Here is a 19,325-nt window from a genome sequence, read left to right as displayed (position 1 = left end):
GTTAATGGTTAAGGAATGGGACATGCTAGAGGAGGTTAGTAAGTGGAACCCTCGCTTGGAGAGATTGAAGATATTATTTGGGAATTTGTCATTAAAGTCACCATTATTAGAGCGTATTAAGGAGGCCCAGAAAACGGACCCTGTAATCCAGAAGAATGTGGAGAAAGTGCAAAAAGGAGAAACCCTAGATTTTAAATTAGGGTCTAAAGGTGTGTTGAGGTTTCGAGATCGAATTGTGGTTTCGGCAGATGAAAAGTTAAGGAAAGAAATTTTAGAAGAATCACATCGATCAAAGTATACCATACATCCAGGAGGGAATAAGATGTATCACGATTTGAAAGAGTTATACTGGTGGGACGGTTTGAAAAAGGACGTAGCTGAGTTCGTACAGAAATGTTTGATCTGCCAACAAGTAAAAGCCGAGCATCAGAAGCCCTCTGGTCTATTGCAACCACTAGAAATTCTCGAATGGAAATGGGAACATATAACCATGGATTTTGTAACGGGGTTGCCTCGAAGTCAAAAGGGATTCGATGCGATTTGGGTGATAGTTGACCGACTTACCAAGTTCGTACATTTTCTACCTGTGAGCATGAGCTTTTCTTTGGAGAAATTGGCCAAGTTGTGCACAGAAGAGATCATGAGATTGCATGGTATCCCTATAAGTATTGTGTCTGATCGAGATCCAAGGTTTGTCTCGCGTTTCTGGCAGAAATTTCAAGAGTCATTGGGGACCAAGTTGAAATTTAGTACTGCGTACCATCCCCAAACCGATGGGCAGTCGGAAAGGACAATTCAAACTTTGGAGGATCTGCTGAGGTCGTGTATATTGGATTTTGGAGGAAAATGGAGTCAGTATATGACCTTAGTAGAATTTGCGTATAATAATAGCTATCATGGCTCGATTCAAATGGCACCTTATGAAGCGTTGTATGGGAGAAGGTGTCGATCTCCGATTCATTGGGATGAAGGGGGAGAGAAGAAAATTTTGGATCCAACGGTTATACCTTGGATAAAGGAAGCTCATGAGAAAGTAAAACTAATTAGAGAAAGGCTTCAAGTTGCCCAGAGTAGACAAAAGAGCTACGCCGACACAAGGAGAAAAGATTTGGAATTCGAAGTAGGAGACAAGGTTTTCCTAAGAGTTAGACCCTTGAAGAGCGGAGTAGTATCCAAGAAGGGTAAGAAACTGAAGCCGAGGTATATCGGACCCTTTAAAAATTTGAAACGGATCGGGAAAGTAGCGTATCAGTTGAAGTTGCCTGCAAGTATGGCTAAGGTTCACGATGTATTTCATGTCTCTATGCTTAGGAAATATCACCACGACCCAAGCCATGTGTTGCAACTGGAAGGAATTGAGGTGGATGAGACGTTAACCTATGAAGAATGACCAGTCAAGATTCTGGAAAAAGAAATGAAGGAACTGAGGAATAAGAAAATTCCTTTGGTGAAGATTTTATGGAAAAATCATGGCTTAGAGGAGGCAACTTGGGAACTAGAAGAGGAAATGCAGAAAAAGTACCCCGATTTATTTCTTTAGAAAGTGAGAATTTTGAGGACAAAATTCATTGTAAGGAGGGAAGGATGTGAGAACCTCGAAATATATATAAATATCAATGCATATTTCATTTGCATTTTTTTATTCTTTAATACGTTTTAGCATTATAACTACTTGTTTCTAATAAATGCATAAAGATAATTTTATGCAATAAATAATATAAATGTGTTAAACATTAAATTATTTGGTTTTGTTATGCTTAATTAACATTCTTTGAGTTAGATAATTTTATTGCCTTAAAATAAATTCGTTGAATGCCGATAGTTAGCTTTAATCGTTAAAAATGGTTTTCTAGGATTTAGCGAGGACGCGGATTTCGATTCCCAGCTTGATCTGTGACTTCACTCTTGGTGAGTGTCTCTGCTTGTTCTATGCTTACTTGATTAAAGCTCTTTCTTGACTTGATATGTGATATTTGGAAAAAATGGTTTCTGATCCATCGAAGTGAGCAGTGTGTACTTTATCACACTAGCCGTTCGAGTGGCGACTTGCTTGAAATGTTTTCATGAATACATGCTTGCACTTGTTAATCACTAGGCAGAGGAGTGTACTACACCTTAAGGGTGGAAAGGACTCTTACCCTGACCTGGTAATCTCTTGTTGGACGTAACGTCGTTGGATGAATTCCTCGACTAGTCCCTAATCTCTTGTTGGACGTAACATCGTTGGATGAATTCCTCGACTAGTCCCTAATCTCTTGTTGGACGAAACGTCGTTGGATGAATTCCTCGACCAGTCCCTAAGGTATACTCGAGTATTACCACTTTCGTGCTTGGCGTGCGGGCCCGGTACAGGGGTATGATTGGTGGTCGGAGTTAAGAAAAATAAAAAGATCTACACGGACCTTAGGTAGTGAAAGTTGACGGAGGGTCGACTACGGAAAATTTTGATCAAGCTCGTGGAGAAATGGCTCCTGAGAGCCCCTGTATCCTATCTTGTGCTGTTAAACGATTTCCTAATTGTTTACTTTAATTGAAGTTAATACTTGCTATTTGTTTTATGTGGTTACATGTTTTGGGGCACCACTGAGCTTTAGCTTACCCCACGTTATTTTGTTATCCTTGACAGGTTCTGGCACTTGAGCAAGACTTGAAATCTAATTTCACTTTTATGCATGTAGTTTGAGTTAAACATTGTATCTTTTATTTTGGATTGCCGCTTGAAGCTGGAAAAGTGTGAACCCTGGAATTGTTATTTGGCTTGTACTAATGTATTTGGATTGTATGTTTTGTTGCCTGGTTTGTAACGCGTAAGGTATTTAAGAGTCGACGATTGGCTATCTTAAAAATGCTGTTATCTCTGAAGTTAATGTGGTTTTAGTCATCAGCCTATTTGGAAGGAAACGGTGTTGTATTAGTTTAGGTTATTCTTCGGAAGGGTTTGGATAGTTTGCTTGAGTGAGTCCTGGCGAGAGTTAGGCAGACGGCCCGCCAACCCTCTGGTTCGCCTTAGGGGGAAGTGGGGTCGCCACATCGACTAGCTCCCTGTCAGCGACTACGTCTCCCCTCCATACCTTTTTTTCTCTCTCTTTTTTTTTCAAAAGGTGATTTAGTATGTAACAAAGTAAATTGACTAAAACAACAAGATATAACACACCAAATTCACAAAGCTACATATCAAGTTGAACAAAAACAAAATCAAGTACGGCAAATACTATACACGTAAGTATTAACATGCCACAAGCCAAATACATACGGTAACAATACAGAGGCAAAACAAAAGAAAACACGACATACTGTTCTACACTCAGTTAAAATATCCCCCGTCCAATCTCTCACTTCTCTTACCATCCGAACTAGACGTCCGTTAACCCCTGGCAGTTACTCTCACCAAACATTAGCCCATTCCTGTTCCCCGCAATAAAGATCGCAAGTCCTTAGTATTGCCCTTAACTCCCGCTTACTCGAGTGCAAGAATCCGAGATAATTCACCACTCGAGCTGGTCAGTCCCAAGAGTAAATTATCTACAATCGAGATTACTACCTGACGTACATATCTATTGTCTTCAAGTACCATAAGAGAGATTTAAGATCTATAATAATTCATGATTCATAACTTATGCTCAAAAGAGCACTTCATCCTTCATATTTATTCACGAAATCAGGATCATAACACCACTTGGCCCAATCTCACTCCGTGCAGAGACCACGCGAAGTGGCTTTGATACCACCTGTGACAGCCCCACCTTCCCCTAAGGCGAACCAAAGGGTTTGACGGACCGCCTACCCAACTCTCGCCAAGCTCGATCGCTCTCATCAAGTGAAATAATATATAACCTCGAGACTAAGCGAAAAACAATTCCCAAATTTGAAACATATACTTACATTCATATCCATCTCAAATAGAAATACAATCCCAATTAGAACAAAAGTTTTAAGTTCTTACTACATCCAACCTTATCCAAGCACTAGCGTGAGAACAATAAAAAAAATAAAATTTCAAAAAAAAACTAGACCAAGCTAGTCTGCACAGGACTCACCCCCTCGCTCGCATCCCTTGTAAGGAAAACAAAGCTAACGGAATGAGCTAAAAGCCCAGTGAGGTTCCATACACATAGCCAAATAATTAAACAAGGACATTAATCATGTGATAACAAGTAATCCAGAAAATATTTACAATATAAAGTAATAATAATACATTCATTAAAAGGATACATACTCACATGGAGCCCTTCGTTCATTCATTCTATCAACCATTTCCTTATTCCTCCAGCATTAAAAATAATTTAATTTGTAAGTGAAAACCCCTCTATTGTTCTTGCCATTCATTCATTCATTTCATTTTCCCCCTACTGGACACAGGCCAGTCTCCACCAGACTTTGTGGTCATACTCGAGTATGCCAAACATTAACCCAGGGTCACCAATCACCCGACCGAGTCCGCTTCTGGCTCGAGTCGACCGGCAACGAAGGGCAAGGGTCCAGTTCAGCCAAAGGCTTACATTCATGTACAAGTAGTATTTAAACATTTAATAATTTAATCATTTACTCATTGTAAATTTCACATTCATTTAGATCGAGTGCGATAAAGCACACACTCGCCTAGCAAAATTCATTTTTAGAAATCATTGAAAACATTTAATATTTAATCCAACATTCACAAATAATCACATAGTCACAATAATCCACATAGTCATTGGAAACATAATGTACAAAGAACACTCACCTATTTAAGCAAAATAACGTCCAAAGTTTCCTTCCGGATAATATCTTCAATCACCAAGGAGCCCTAATAATAACCAAGAGAAAATATTATAGTTAAACCATCCAAAGTTTAGGTGAGCCAAAGAAAATCCGAATAACTACTAGTACAAAGTATAAGTATAGTTTTGGAAGTGAAAAGAGTACATTTAAACCAAAGGACATGAGTAAATATTTATAAAACTTATGCTCGCTCGTAAAACTTTGAAATCTCCATTTGACTCGAAGAAACGAAGAAAACGTATTTCTATTAATCGTAAATTTCATTTTTCCAAGGGTACAAGTTTCGGCCAGATTCTAACTTATATACCGCTAATAAAGAAGATTTGAATACAAGTTGGAGAAGAGATAACGCATGTCACTTGAGCTTCAACTCCTCCTTCTTCCTCTCCATCCTAATCTAGCTAATAGACAAGAAGAATGAACTAACTAGCTAAACTATCCTACACTAAGGGAATGGAAAAACTACATTTCTGCAGACTCCAAACTTCTCCCGTATGATGTCTGACCTCTATTTTTTCTCTGCCTATAAATTGATCAAAAGGTCCCTTTTCCACCGTTACATCTCCTCTTGATTGATTCTCAAATCTTCATTCTTGTTAAGAAAGTAAAAAAACAATGGTTTTTGACTTGGAACTTTGGCTATACCTCTTCCTTTTTGTCTTCTGAAGCATGTGTAGCCGAATTCCCTTACCAAAAATAGCTGAAAAGTTGTGTGAACATAAGAAAAATAGTTGAGCAAATTGCAGAATTTCGGCTACAAAACGCGACTTGAAAAGCCGCGTTTTGTTGACTCGCATTTTCAACTCTGTGCTTTTGGCCTCACTTCAGCTACAATTTTCTCTATGATGGAAACCGAACTAGCTTTTGTACAAAACACAAAAGTTGTAGCTCTTTGAATTAGCTTTACAATGATTCAAAAATCATCCAAATTGGAGGTTTGTAGACTGAGATATGATTAAAATACTATCACCTGGTCAAACCCCTATTTTCAACTTTGAATAGCAGTGTTGAATTTTTGTATTTCAACCTTTTGACTGAGAAAATGGCTAAATTAGATTCTGATGTCTCATACCAAATTTAGATCTATCTCTTAGCTTCAAAATGATATAAATATCATCTCAATCCAATATGTGTAGTTTCAGATATAGTCGAAATACGAAAACATGTCAAGTTATTTTCACTTGCATTTCTTTAATTCACTTCATTTCTTCTTTATCACTTAAATTCATCACCAATTATCCACTTTTCTCCTCAATTGACATCCTTTGGTGATTGAATCATGAATCCTACATGAAATGAAATTTTAACCATTAAAATCAATAGAAATGCAATGTTAGCCACTTTAACATAAAATGTAGGTTTTTACCAAAACCTTAGTTATTTTAGTTATAAAACTAAATAATCAAACCAAAATTAACTAATAAAATGTACTTAAAAATACGTAAAATAAACCCTTATCAAATACCCCCACACTTGGACCATTGCTTGTCTTCAAGCAATCAGAAATACAAACCAACAATGATCCAAAGATTGAAAATAAATATATGTGCACCATCAATTTCATTTCCTCAAAAACAAGGTAAACAACTATTATGTAATCACTCCATTAAGCTCAACTACTCATAATATCAAGTAAAGGAAAGCCAATTATACCACCATTATAACAAATTCAAGTCAATTTCTCATCCTTATCCAATTGTACAAGCAAGTAACTCATATGGTCAATAAAATGCTTCCTAAACCCATGATCATCTTCTTATTTAACTTAAAGAGGGATTTATTTATATAAATATTACTTAAGTTGTGAAAGTGCCTTTTTACGCGAGGATTGACATTTTTAGATGAAAATCACCGGTTACTCAACACTTCACATACTCAAGTTGCTTTGTATACTCTTAATTCAAGTACCGTTTATGCCAAAGTCGACATTTGTAGATGAAAACTCCCGGTTACTAAGTACAAGAATCATTGGAGTAGAACAAATCTTATTTTCTTTTTTCTTCTTTTTTTTTCATTTTTTTCTCCTTTTTTTTAACAGTAAAGATAATAATAATTTCCTCAAAAGAATAATCATGAGAAAAGTATTATACTTATTGACCATATTTATCACTTAACTTATAAAATCCAATAAAGAGAAGAAATTTCATTAAATTTGCAAAAAAATGGCATAATTTTCTCCACTTTACAAGATATATTTTCCTACAAATGCACAAATTATAATCACATAATAGTTATTTCCAAATTAAATGAGAAGAGAAATTTCCAAATCATATATATTTATCTCAAATGTAGAAGGAATTTGAACTACTAATGGTATGAAATTTGTTACCCCCTTGGATAAAAAATTGAAAAAATTTGAAACTTTTGGGGCAAATTCGCAAATTTGGACAATATTTTTTAAAAAAATTTTGAATTTAAACATAATTCCAATATTTGCAACCAACAAGTCAATCACATACAATGTATATAATCTCAATTCTTCCTCCCACACTTAACATGCACATTGTCCTCAATGTGTGAAAAGAAAAATCAAGATAAAGAAAAATAATACTCCCCTATTGTTGTGATTGAAACACGCGAATATTAAGCTTCAAGATTCGTTGTCCGTGTATCTTCAATGCCCTTTTTAACGGATCAAATACATCTTAAACGCAAATCAATGGGTTGCGTTCCTTGATTGAACTTCGGCTTTTTCACCTCATTTGGTCACTTTTGTTTCTATTTCCAATTCCTACAAATGAAAAATAACAAAATAATTCAAACACATAATTTAAATATAAAATCATATCAAAATAACATAAATAGCCAAAACATTGGGTTGCCTCCCAACAAGCGCTTTTTTATAGTCATTAGCTTGACTATATCACCTCATTTTTCTAGGAGGTTTAGTTAACGAATAATCCACCATTTTAGGCCGTGGTGGATCATTAAAAGGTAACTTTATAGCAAAAGCCACATGATCTAATGATGTGAGTGATGGAAGCGACTTACCTATCCCAAGTCTTTCATAGATATTACCTTGAATATGCACCATTTGAGAACTTACCAAAGGAAATACCATGAGAGTATCTTGGGCAGCAATACCCTTAGAACCTATACCTTCAATGCACTCCTCAAGAGGGGTGAAAAATGAGTCATTAAAACTCACCTGTTGAGGTTCGAAGTTAGCTCCAAAGATACTAGCATGTGAAATGAATATTTGCTCATTGAAACACAATTGAGATTCATCATTTTCATCAAAATGCAATCCATTTTCACATATAACATTCCCACCATTCATGCTAGGGTCATTTTGCATATCATTAGAAAAAATAACTTCACACAATGCATGCAATTGCTCTTGTATTCTACCAAAGTGAGAAGTTAATTCATCTATTCTTTCCTCAACCCTATCAAAACGGTCAGAAGTTGTATTAGCTAATTTTTCTAAAGCTAACGCCCAAGTTGGATTAGGATCATTAATTACTTTTTCTACTGCCAACTCCCAAGATGGTTTTGATTCATATTGGACAATTTCGGATTGGAAATCATAAGAACTTGAAGAAGCATTATATGCACATTGATTATCCCAACCATAAGCATATGAATTACTCCAATTATATCCATATTGATCAAAACAAGAATTGCAATGCCTAAATTCATCAAAATAGTCCACATTTTATACTTGTTTATATATATTAGTAGCATGATAACCTCCACACAAGTCACAAATCATAAAATTAAAAGCATTAGCATTCCCCATTTGCTCAATTTCATGCATAATGGTGTCCTTTTGAACTTGTAACATTATAACATCAAATTTAGCCTTTAAGCACTTCAAACCATCTTCAAAAGGCATACCTTCAGTAATTTCTTGGTTACCTCTATTGAAGGAGTTTTGCACTTGGTAACCATCCATTGCCGATCTTCCACTTCTTATGTATTGTCTCCCCATATTTTCTACTCTTCTTGATCCCCTAAACATGTCTTTAAAATAACTCAAAAACAAGTTTAGTCAAGAAGAATATATAACTCTAACATAAAAAAAATACAAAAAATACAAAAACTCACAAAGACACTAAAAACAAAAATTGAGACAATAGACACAACAAATACAAGAAAAACAAGTAAAAATGTCTAAATTAATAAAGTTACTCTTAGCACCGATATTGACAAATCTTCCCCGGCAGCGGCGCCAAAAACTTGATGGACTTTTGCTATACGTACAAGTTAAAAATCCAATTTACGCCCGTTTCACTGCAAGTATACAGGTCAACTAGTAGTTTAGGGTATATATCGGGTCGATCCCAAGAGGAAGATTGAACAATTACCGGCACTACTAAAGCTCCTTTATTATTTAGACTATCAATGAATAATAAGAAATGAAACCTACTGAATTTATACAAAATAACAAATGAAAGCTCCTTAGGTTATAGTATCCCTAACTACTCATGCAAGTACTATATTTGGATCATTGAGTACTACTATCTAGGCTAGTTATGGTGTAATTTCCTTATGCATATGAATCCTACTTTCGTAGTGAATTAATTATACTTATAACTAATCCATACCTATTCTCATGGTTATGCAATTAGCTACAAGTTCATTTCTTCAATGAAATTACATGAAATTAATCACCAAAACCATATAGGTGCACCTCTACTCTCGTGAGTGTACTCCGTATGTTTAGCACTTATTGAACCAGTGTTTGTGAGGACTTGAAAAATCCCTTATATTTTTCTTAAAAATTCCCTTTAATTTGAAATTTATTACTTTACAGTAGTTTTACTACACATTCACTTTCCCAATAACTACAAATAATCATAGAAATACGAATTTCCTTTTTACTTTCATCGTTACAATAAACTAGGATTTTTACGTCTTTTCGTAATATGAGAATCGGTACGGAGTATGTATTAAATTTAGTGATTAAGAGTGAGTTTTAGATGATATTACATGTGTGATTAGAAATGATAATAATAAGTTAGTGAATTATAAGTTAAAACCCTAGTATACGCGATTTAAGGAAAATCGGCTTGAACCGACGGGTATCGTTCACTACCGATTGAACATACCATTTGACCATCACTTTCTTACCATAAAATATCATTGATATTAGTGCAAAATATCAGCCCCTTAATCAACTCTTGTTGGGCGAAAATATTGACTAGAAAAACCAAGGAAAAGAAAAAAAATTTGAAAGTTAATCTCTGGTGACAAGTGGCGGCCATCCCAAGGTTGTTGACCAACCAATTTCTTTCATATTTATCACCAAAAATTACTTCAATTGCTCCTTATTTTTTCCATTCCAGCCATGACATTGAGGGAGAAGACAAGAGGAAGAAAATTCCATTTTCATCTTGAGTTTAGCTCATTTGAGTGAAGAATCAAGAAATCTAAACCGATTAGGAAGTTTAGGAAGCTTGGGGTGCTAAAGTTTGGGAAGGAAAGATGAAGGATATCTCTTGCAAGTATCTTAGTGAGGTAGTATGGCTGCTCATCTTATTTCTTTCCCATAATCTTGCTTAAGTTGTGTAGCAATTTAGATTCTTGATTAATGATAGCTGTTCTAGTAGTTTTGATAATTGTGGTGGTGGATTTGTGAGTTAGGGTTTTGAATTGCTCAATTGTATATCTTGTTGTTTAAATGGCATATGGTATCTATAATCTTGTATAGGAGGTTGAAGTAGTGGTTCAAACTAGAAATGTGAAATTTACACCTTAAAGTCATTAAATTCCAGATTTGAATTCTTACACTGCCCTGTTCTGACCAGTTCCATTCGGTCATGATGGAAGCCGAATTGGGCTTAGCTCAAAACATGAAAGTTGTAGGAAATAATGTGTTATAGCTGCCTGTAAAATTTCAACTCAATCAGAGCACTGTAGCATATGAAATGACAAAAATACCCTTGACTGCCATAGGTAGAGTTTTACGGACAGTTCTGATATTTCATCATTCTGGCTTCATTTTTCACCTTGATCCGTATTAAATTAGCATTTGACCAAAACACGAAAGTTGTAGTGCTATTTTTAGCTTTCCAACTCATCTGAAAACGTCTCAATCAGACTTTTGTAGCCTGAGTTATTATCATTTGAACACAGTGCTGTTAACCAGCCTGATGGTGAAATTCTGGTTCTGCAATTTATAAATTTAACCTAGATACACTATGAACTGGGTTGAGTTGTCTTCATCAAAGTTGTAGCCCTTTGGCTTAGCTTTAAAACGGTATAAATTTTACCCCAATCTGATAAGCGTAACTTCGGTTGTGATCGATACGCTAAGAGACGTCGAGCCTGTCATTTTGTTCTTTACCTTAAACCTTATTTCCGGTCACTTTTCTAGCTTGGTTTTGTAATGGAATGACTTTTAGCCTATTGAATGACTATTGTAATGAGATTATTTGTGTGTGATTATGGGGTGATTGAGGAAAATAATGAAGTCATAAATGGCTGGAAAATAAGTAAATACAAAGGGCATGCTGCCCAAATTTGCACTCGAGGGTTAGGTAGATGTACTCGCAACTTGAGTAAGGGTTGAGGATGAAACTAATTTGAATCATCTAAGGTATTCAAATCTTCTTTATTAGAGGTATATAAGTTAGAATCTGGCCGAAACTTATACCCTTGGAAAAATGAAATTTACGACTAATAGATATACGTTTTCTTCGTTTCTTTGACTCAAATGGAGATTTCAAAGTTTTACGAGCGAGCATAAGTTTTACAAATATTTTACTCATAACCTTTGGTTTAAATGTACTCTTTTCACTTCCAAAACTATACTTATACTTTGTACTAGTAGTTATTCGGATTTTCTTTGGTTCACCTAAATTTTGGATGGTTTAACTGTAATATTTTCTCTTGATTATTATTAGGGTTCCTTAGTGATTGAGGGTATTATTCGGAAGGAAACTATGGACGTTATTTTGCTTAAATAGGTGAGTGTTCTTTGTACATTATGTTCCCAATGACAATGTGGATTGTTGTGACTATGTGACTATTTGTGAATGTTGGATTAAATGTTAAATGTTTCAATGATTTCTAAAAATGAATTTTGCTAGGCGAGTGTGTACTTTATCGCACTCGACCTAAATGATTGTGAAATTTACAATGATTAAATGTTTAAATACTACTTGTACATGAATGTAAGCCTTTGGCTGAACTGGACCCTTGCCCTTCGTTGCCGGTCGACACGAGCCAGAAGCGGATTCGGTCGGGCGATTGGTGACCCTTGGTTAATGTTTGGTATACTCGAGTATGACCACGAAGTCTGGTGGGGACTGGCCAGTGTCCAGTAAGGGGAAAATGAAATGAATGAATGAATGGCAAGAACAATGGAGGGGTTTTCACTTACAAATGAAATTATTTTTATTGCTGGAGGAATAAGGAAATGGTTGGTGGAATGAATGAACGAAGGGCTCCATGTGAGCATGTATCCGTTTAATGAATGTATTATCATTACTTTATGTTGTAAATATTTTCTGGATTACTTATTATTACATGATTAATGTCCTTGTTTAATTATTTGGCTATGTGTATGGAATCTCACCGGGTTTTTAGCTCATTCCGTTAGTTTTGTTTTCCTTACCGGGGACGCGAGCGAGGGCGTGAGTCCTGTGCAGACTAGCTTGGTCTAGTTTTTTGGATATTTTATTTTATTTTTATTGTTCTCGCGCTAGTGCTTGGATAAGGTTGGATGTAGTATGAACTTAAAGATTTTGTTCTAATTGGGATTGTATTTTTGTTTGAGATGGATATGAATGTAAGCATATGTTTCAAGTTTGGGAATTCTTTTTCGCTTAGTCTCGAGGTTATATCTTATTTCACTTGATGAGAGCGATCGAGTCCTGCCGAGAATTGGGCAGGCGGTCCGCCAAACCCTTGGTTTGCCTCAGGGGAAGGTGGGGCTGTCACAGTATTAAATCTCAATTTTCATTGCAGAAATAACACCTTAGATAATCACAACTAATGGTACCAGATTAATCATGATTTAAAGAGTTAAAGTGCTAAATAACTTGCTCAAATAATAGCAATCAAATAGCCAAATAATAAACACTAACAATCATAGGAAGTTCAACCAAACCCAAGGCATAAACTTTAAAAATACATAACAAACTGTGACGGCTCCACCTCCCCCTAAGGCGTACCAAAAGGTTCGGCGGGTCGCCTGCCTAACTCGCGCCAGGACTCACTCACTCACAATAGTCCTCAAATGAAATACAAGATAAATCCTAAATATTACATCTAATTCTCCAAGAATTACATATCACGGGTACCAGAAAGTAAACCCTAGAAAAGCTGATAACTACAACCACCACGACAACTATATACATCTTACTAGTCAACTTATAACAAGTACAAATTCAACTATTCTTTAATCAAAAGACTAAACACCTTCCCGAGCGATCCCCGCGTCGGCCCCCTGCTAAGGAAAACAAATGAAATGGGGTAAACTATATGCTTAGTGAGTAATCAGGGGTATAAATGTAAACTCACATCCAAATAACAAGTAATCAGGTTATGTCACATCAATAACAAAAAAAAGTAACGTCACAATGGTAGGATACGGGTGGCTCCAAAGCCAGTTCAATTCCCCGAGCTCGAACGCCTGTTGACACTCCGTCATCGAAAGTACTCATGGTCCGTAGACTCCACTTACACTACTCTCCGTCCAACTTATCAACACCCGCTGGCTAGTCAACAGCACACAGCAGCTCGAGCGAAACAAAATAACTTAGCTTTCGTCAAAGCTTTAACAAGGAACTAAATCCCAAGTTTAGCATGGAACTATCGTCGACCAAACCCCAACTGGCTCGAATAGTTCGTCTAACCCTTAGAACCGGGTTGGAACCAAGCCCTGAGATATCTGATCTCTCAATAGATGATATCTCTCAACAAAGTACACAACAAAGTACTTACCCCAAACAGCACACAGCAAATGGGGTTTAATTCAAATCATGTAATCACCCCCATCTGCACACAGCAAAAGGGCGATATTCAAGTCATGTAATCACCCCCATCAGCACACAGCAAAAGGGTGTTACTCAACATAAGGCATGTATTCTCAAATATGAAATCAAAACAAAGGATGGGTTTAGGTCGAGTGAGATAAAGTACACCCTCGCCTAAGTACACATTTAACATATACAAAGCACTTTAACAATTTCACATCAATAACAACCCAATTACTCACTTGATAAAGCTTGGCACGAAAAACGATACAATTCACTGAGCTTGACCGTCACCGTCAAAAGCCTCACAATCTATATTGACAGATTATATAAACACATAAATGAAATGGCCACACAATAGCAGTTGATAACTTAAACGATCGAATACGGTCGAAAATGATCAAAAATAATAAAAAATGGTCAAAATGACGTTAAGGCCAAAAGAATGTCGAAATTGGCCGAAACGACCGGAATGGTAATAAAATACCAAAAGTAGACCTAAACGGTCCAAAACGGCAAAAACGGTTGAGAAATGCACGTGCGCGTCCGTAAAAATGAAAATGGTACAAAACGGGTTACACGATTTGCCCATAACTGGAGCTGTGGTTATCGGATCAAAATATACTAGATGGCCTCTCGAACCTTAGACAAAAGGTTATAACTTCCATGAAGATACCTCGACCCATTTTTCAGTGCATCCAAATTAAATTTGCAAAATACAGAACTAGAACTCCAAAGGCTAGTTTATCTTTCTCGTGAAAATTTGGCGGCATGCCCCTTGTGTTTACCCATTTTTCAGCCATTTACGACTTCAATCTTTTCCTCAAACGAACCCAAAGTTACACACAAAATAATCTCATTTCAATAGCCGTTCAATAGGCTCAAGGTCATACAAGTACAAAATCAAGCTAACGACATGTGCGGAAATGAAGTTTAACAAAAGACCGATTTGACGTGTTTTTGTGTAACAGACACAACCGAGGCTACGCTTATCAGATTGAGGTACAACTTATACCTTTTCGAAGCTAAGGCAGAGAGCTACAACTTTGGTGAAGATCACTTAGTCTAATTTCCAGTGTAACCCAGTCAAATTTCCAATTCACAGAACCAAATTCCAACTAATCGGCTAATTAACCGTACTACCTTCAAATGGCCATATCTCAAGTTACCAAAGTCCGTTTAAGACGTTCTTGGAGGCGTTGAAAAGCTAAGACAAATTACTAAAACTTTCATGTTTTGGAAAATGGCAAAATCAGCACGGATCAAAGTGAATAGACACGGTCAATTGGATGAACTGTCTAAAACCGATCACTGAATGCATCCTAGGGCAGTGAGGGTATTTTCATCTTTTCACAGGTTACATTGCTCCAATTGAGTTGAAATTTTGTAGGCAACCATAAAATGTCATTATATACAACTTTCATGTTTTGTGCTAAGCCTTGTTCGGCCTCTAACATGATGAAACAGAACCAGACAGAACTGAAGCTAAGATTTCCAGAAATCTGGAATTTTTGTTATTTCAAGCTATAATTCATATTTTCACCTTGAAACTACCACTACTACTACCTTTACAAGATCATATACCACATATATGCATCATACAACACCAACCCACAAGAAACCCTAACTCAAAAGTCATCTATCCAATCATCAAAACTCTTTGAAACAAGCATCACAAGCACTATACTAACATTAATACCCAACTTAATCATGATTAATGGAAAAGAAATGGTTGATCAGCCATTATACCTCAAGGCAAGACCTTGCTAGGATGATCCTTCACCTCTCCTTGATATTCTTGGTTCCTTAGGCATCCCAAACTTCCAACTAGTGATTGATTGGTTTAGTTTTTCTTGTTGGCAATAAAAAGGTTGGATTCAAGGTTGAAGATGGAAAACTCTCTTCACTGTCTTGCTCCTCTTGCTCTCGGCTGACCAGGAAAAAAAAATGAGAAAGAATGAACTCAATTAAGGGATAAGAAGGCAAGACAAAAGGTTGGGCAAGAAGCCATAGATGGGTGACACTTGTCACCACCAAATGTAACGACCCCATCTCCCCCTAAGGCGAACCAGAGGGTTCGGCGGACCGCCTGCCCAACTCTCGCCGGGACTCAGTCGATCACTACAGTCCTCAAACAAATTGCAATATAAAACTCAAATATATAACAAATTCTCCAAGAATTTCCTATCACAAACGCAGTGGAACTAATTTCCAAACGTGGAACGTACACGTTCATCCATTCAAGTTCAAACATTCATACGAACGTATATACATATACATCCGACCAATCTCAAACCTTCATACACCCCTAACATCAACTATTACACAAGAAGAAATCCAAAGTCAAACCATACATAAGATACTCCATCCAGCTACACAAATAACGTAATACAAGCTCTTCCTTTGCCTCGATCCCTGTGGGGAGAAGAAAACATTTGGGGTGAGCTAGAAGCTCAGCGAGTGAACAGTAAAATCAGTAATCCAATAAACTTTACAATTGTGCATTTAAATGATGCAAGAATTAGTGATCAAATGTGCGTATATTGCTCTCTTGGAGCCAGTGAAATTCTTGTACTTAGATATCCAACGCTCCCCTAGATCAAGTAACGGATAAACAGGTATAAGGAGCCATTGTGCTCCACGGAATGCGTAAACAGTAGCGGGGACATTGGTTCTAAGCACAAGATTTTCCCAAGAACTCACCCGAGTCACATGTCATGGCACACACACAAACACAATGATATGCAAATCATGAAATCGATGCAAGACTTATTTCCAAAGTAATTGTGGAAAAGTAGTTGAGGGATCACTCACTAACCACGGCTCACGAACCTTATCCGGCATACCTCATCACCTTGATTAAGTTGAAACCCTAAATTACAAATATCAAGTCAAGCAAAGGAAATTCTAAAATTAACAAGCTTCCATTGCCTTTTGGCATTAATCACAATTAAAGCTACACTTATCCGATCGAAACGAATCTTATGGCGTTACGAAGCTAAGACATATGTCAATATTTTTTTATGAAGATCTCCAAGGCCAAAACATACGTATTCAGGGTCAAAATCTGAATCCTAGAGAAAGAACGAAAACTGTCATAAAACAGGGGTTATGGGGCAGTCATGGGTATTTCGGTCAATTCACAAGCCACAATACTCCAATCAATCTGAAATTTTGCAGGCAAGTAGTCAACTCATATATCTACAAGTTTCATGTTTTGAGCAAAAGTTGATTCGGTCTACAGTACAGAGAAAATGACAGTCCAAGTTCAGTCCAGAAACAGGGAAAAACTGAAATTGCTCTTCTTGAACCGACCTTTGCATATGACTATCACTAATCACAATTAAGGGCTAGAAATCCCCACTTAACATGAGACTAGCCTATACCAATCATGTACAGGCCAAAACAAGGATGAATTAACTTAAACAAAATGTAGAAATGTCACTAATATGGAACTTAATCCTCCCAATTTCCAAATCACAAGAATTTCCATAAAATGAATCAAGATCAATTCAAATTCAAAACAAACACATACTCTCAAAAATTGGACGGCATAACCCCTAAATTTTACACATTTCCAACCTACCATTCAAATACCAATTCTCATAACAATTAACCACAGTCACCCATATGGTTCATAAACAATACCATACATTCAATTAAGCCATAATTTCCTTCAATCAAAGCCAATTAAAAGCTTAAAGCCAACCTTGGAAAAAAATCCCTAATTTGAAACCCTAGAAACCGGAAATTCACTTCACATACGGAAATTTTCCGCAACAACCATAAATAACGTACAAGAGCTTCTATTAACACCATCTCAATCCATCAATCCAAGCCAACTAATCATAATCATATAAAATCAGAAAAAGATCCAATAAATCAGAAAATTACCATAAACTCCTTCAACCCATATAATACTCCACAATACAACACATTTAATCACCACAAACCACCAATTAACCAATTTTAGAACAAAAGGGAACTTGTTTATCCAACTTACCTCAAATTCAAGAAAGCTATCAAGGTAGAGCTTCCCATCCAAAATCAATCCATCAAAAGCTTTAAACCACCCTAGTGAGCCCTTGTGTGAAATATCTTCCAAAACTATCGATAAAATCTCAAGATTGAAAGGAAGAAATCAAAGGGGAAAACTTGGACAAGTTTCTCTTGTTCTTCTCTCAAAAGGGCCGGACAAGGAGGAAGCAAAATGAAGAGCAAAAGCAGCCAAAACAAGATATTTATCAAACAAAATAGCAGGTCAAAAGTGGCTACCGCGCCTGCCACGTCAGAATCCGGCCGGAATCTGGCCGGATTTCCGGCCGGATTCTTGGCCGGATTCAAGGCAGTGGCTAAGTCGAATTTTTTTCAAAATGTTCAAACAATCCGGCCAGCAATCCGGCCAAGAACTGGCCGGATTTACGGCCGGATTTGGCCCCTGACTTTTTTCCAAAACTTTTCTTTTCTTTTCCAAGTTCAAACGTTGCGCTCCTCCGCTCGTCCAACAAAGATATAAAATTCCCGCGAGTACAGTGAGTATACACAACACGCACTCATATATGAACACGTTTCTAGGACCATTAGATCGTAAAGAAATAGAATAATGCCTAGGGAGGACTTGTGAAAATTACGGGATCTCACACCAAAGCCATCCAAGTTTCTCTTTCTTTTCCTTGCATTTTGGGCCACATGTTTCGGTTATGAAGCTGAGGATGAGGGGGGATATTTTGCAAAAATATCAAGGGTATGTGGTGGTAAGGAAGTGGTGGTCAAGTGGTGGGTTCAATCGGTAGTGATCGATACCCGTCGGTTCGAGCCGTTTTTTCTTAAATCACGTATACTAGGGTTTTTAACTTCTAATCACTAACTTATTATTATTACTTCTAATCATATAATATTTCCTCATCCAAAAGTCACTCTTACCTAACAAATTTGATCCTCACTCCGTACCGAATAGTCACACTACGGAAAAACGTGAAAACCCTAATTCGCTCTAACTTGAAAACGGACAACGAAAACCCTTACTTCTATATTCATTTACACTTATTGTGGGGTGATTGGGTAGTAGGGCCATAATAAATGAATAATTTTCAAATAAAAGGGCATTTTTAAGAAAAACGTGAGGGGTTTTACAATTCCATAAATTGAATTTAGGGTTTCGGTTAAAATATGAGAAATTTGAGAAAACGGTCAGTCACAAGTGAAACTAGGGTTTTGATTAGACTTTTAGGGTTTCCAGTCTTTTAAAATAAAACCTGGTTTTAAATCAAACCCAAAGAAATAACTTTAGTTTCTTCTTTGAAACAAAATAATGAAACAAAATAATGTTTTAAAATAAAAATAAACTAAAGAAACCGTAATATCCTCTTTGAGACTAAACAAAAGATGATCCTAAAAGTTGGGGTATCACAATCTCCCCTCCTTAAAAGAATTTCGTCCTCGAAATTCATACATTTATTCGTAAATAAGTATAAGCAAATAAAAGCATTTTCAAAACACATTGAAAATAATATACTTTCTTTATATACATTTCATAGCAATTAACATATCCTACGGTACATTAACCCTAGGTATTGCTCAGGTACTATATATGTAGGCATTAACATACCACAAGTAAATGACATGTAGGGACAATGC

This window comes from Coffea arabica, chromosome 8e, assembly GCF_036785885.1.
Source record: "Coffea arabica cultivar ET-39 chromosome 8e, Coffea Arabica ET-39 HiFi, whole genome shotgun sequence".
Classification (NCBI taxonomy): domain Eukaryota; kingdom Viridiplantae; phylum Streptophyta; class Magnoliopsida; order Gentianales; family Rubiaceae; genus Coffea; species Coffea arabica.
Note: the sequence above shows the minus strand (reverse complement) of the source record.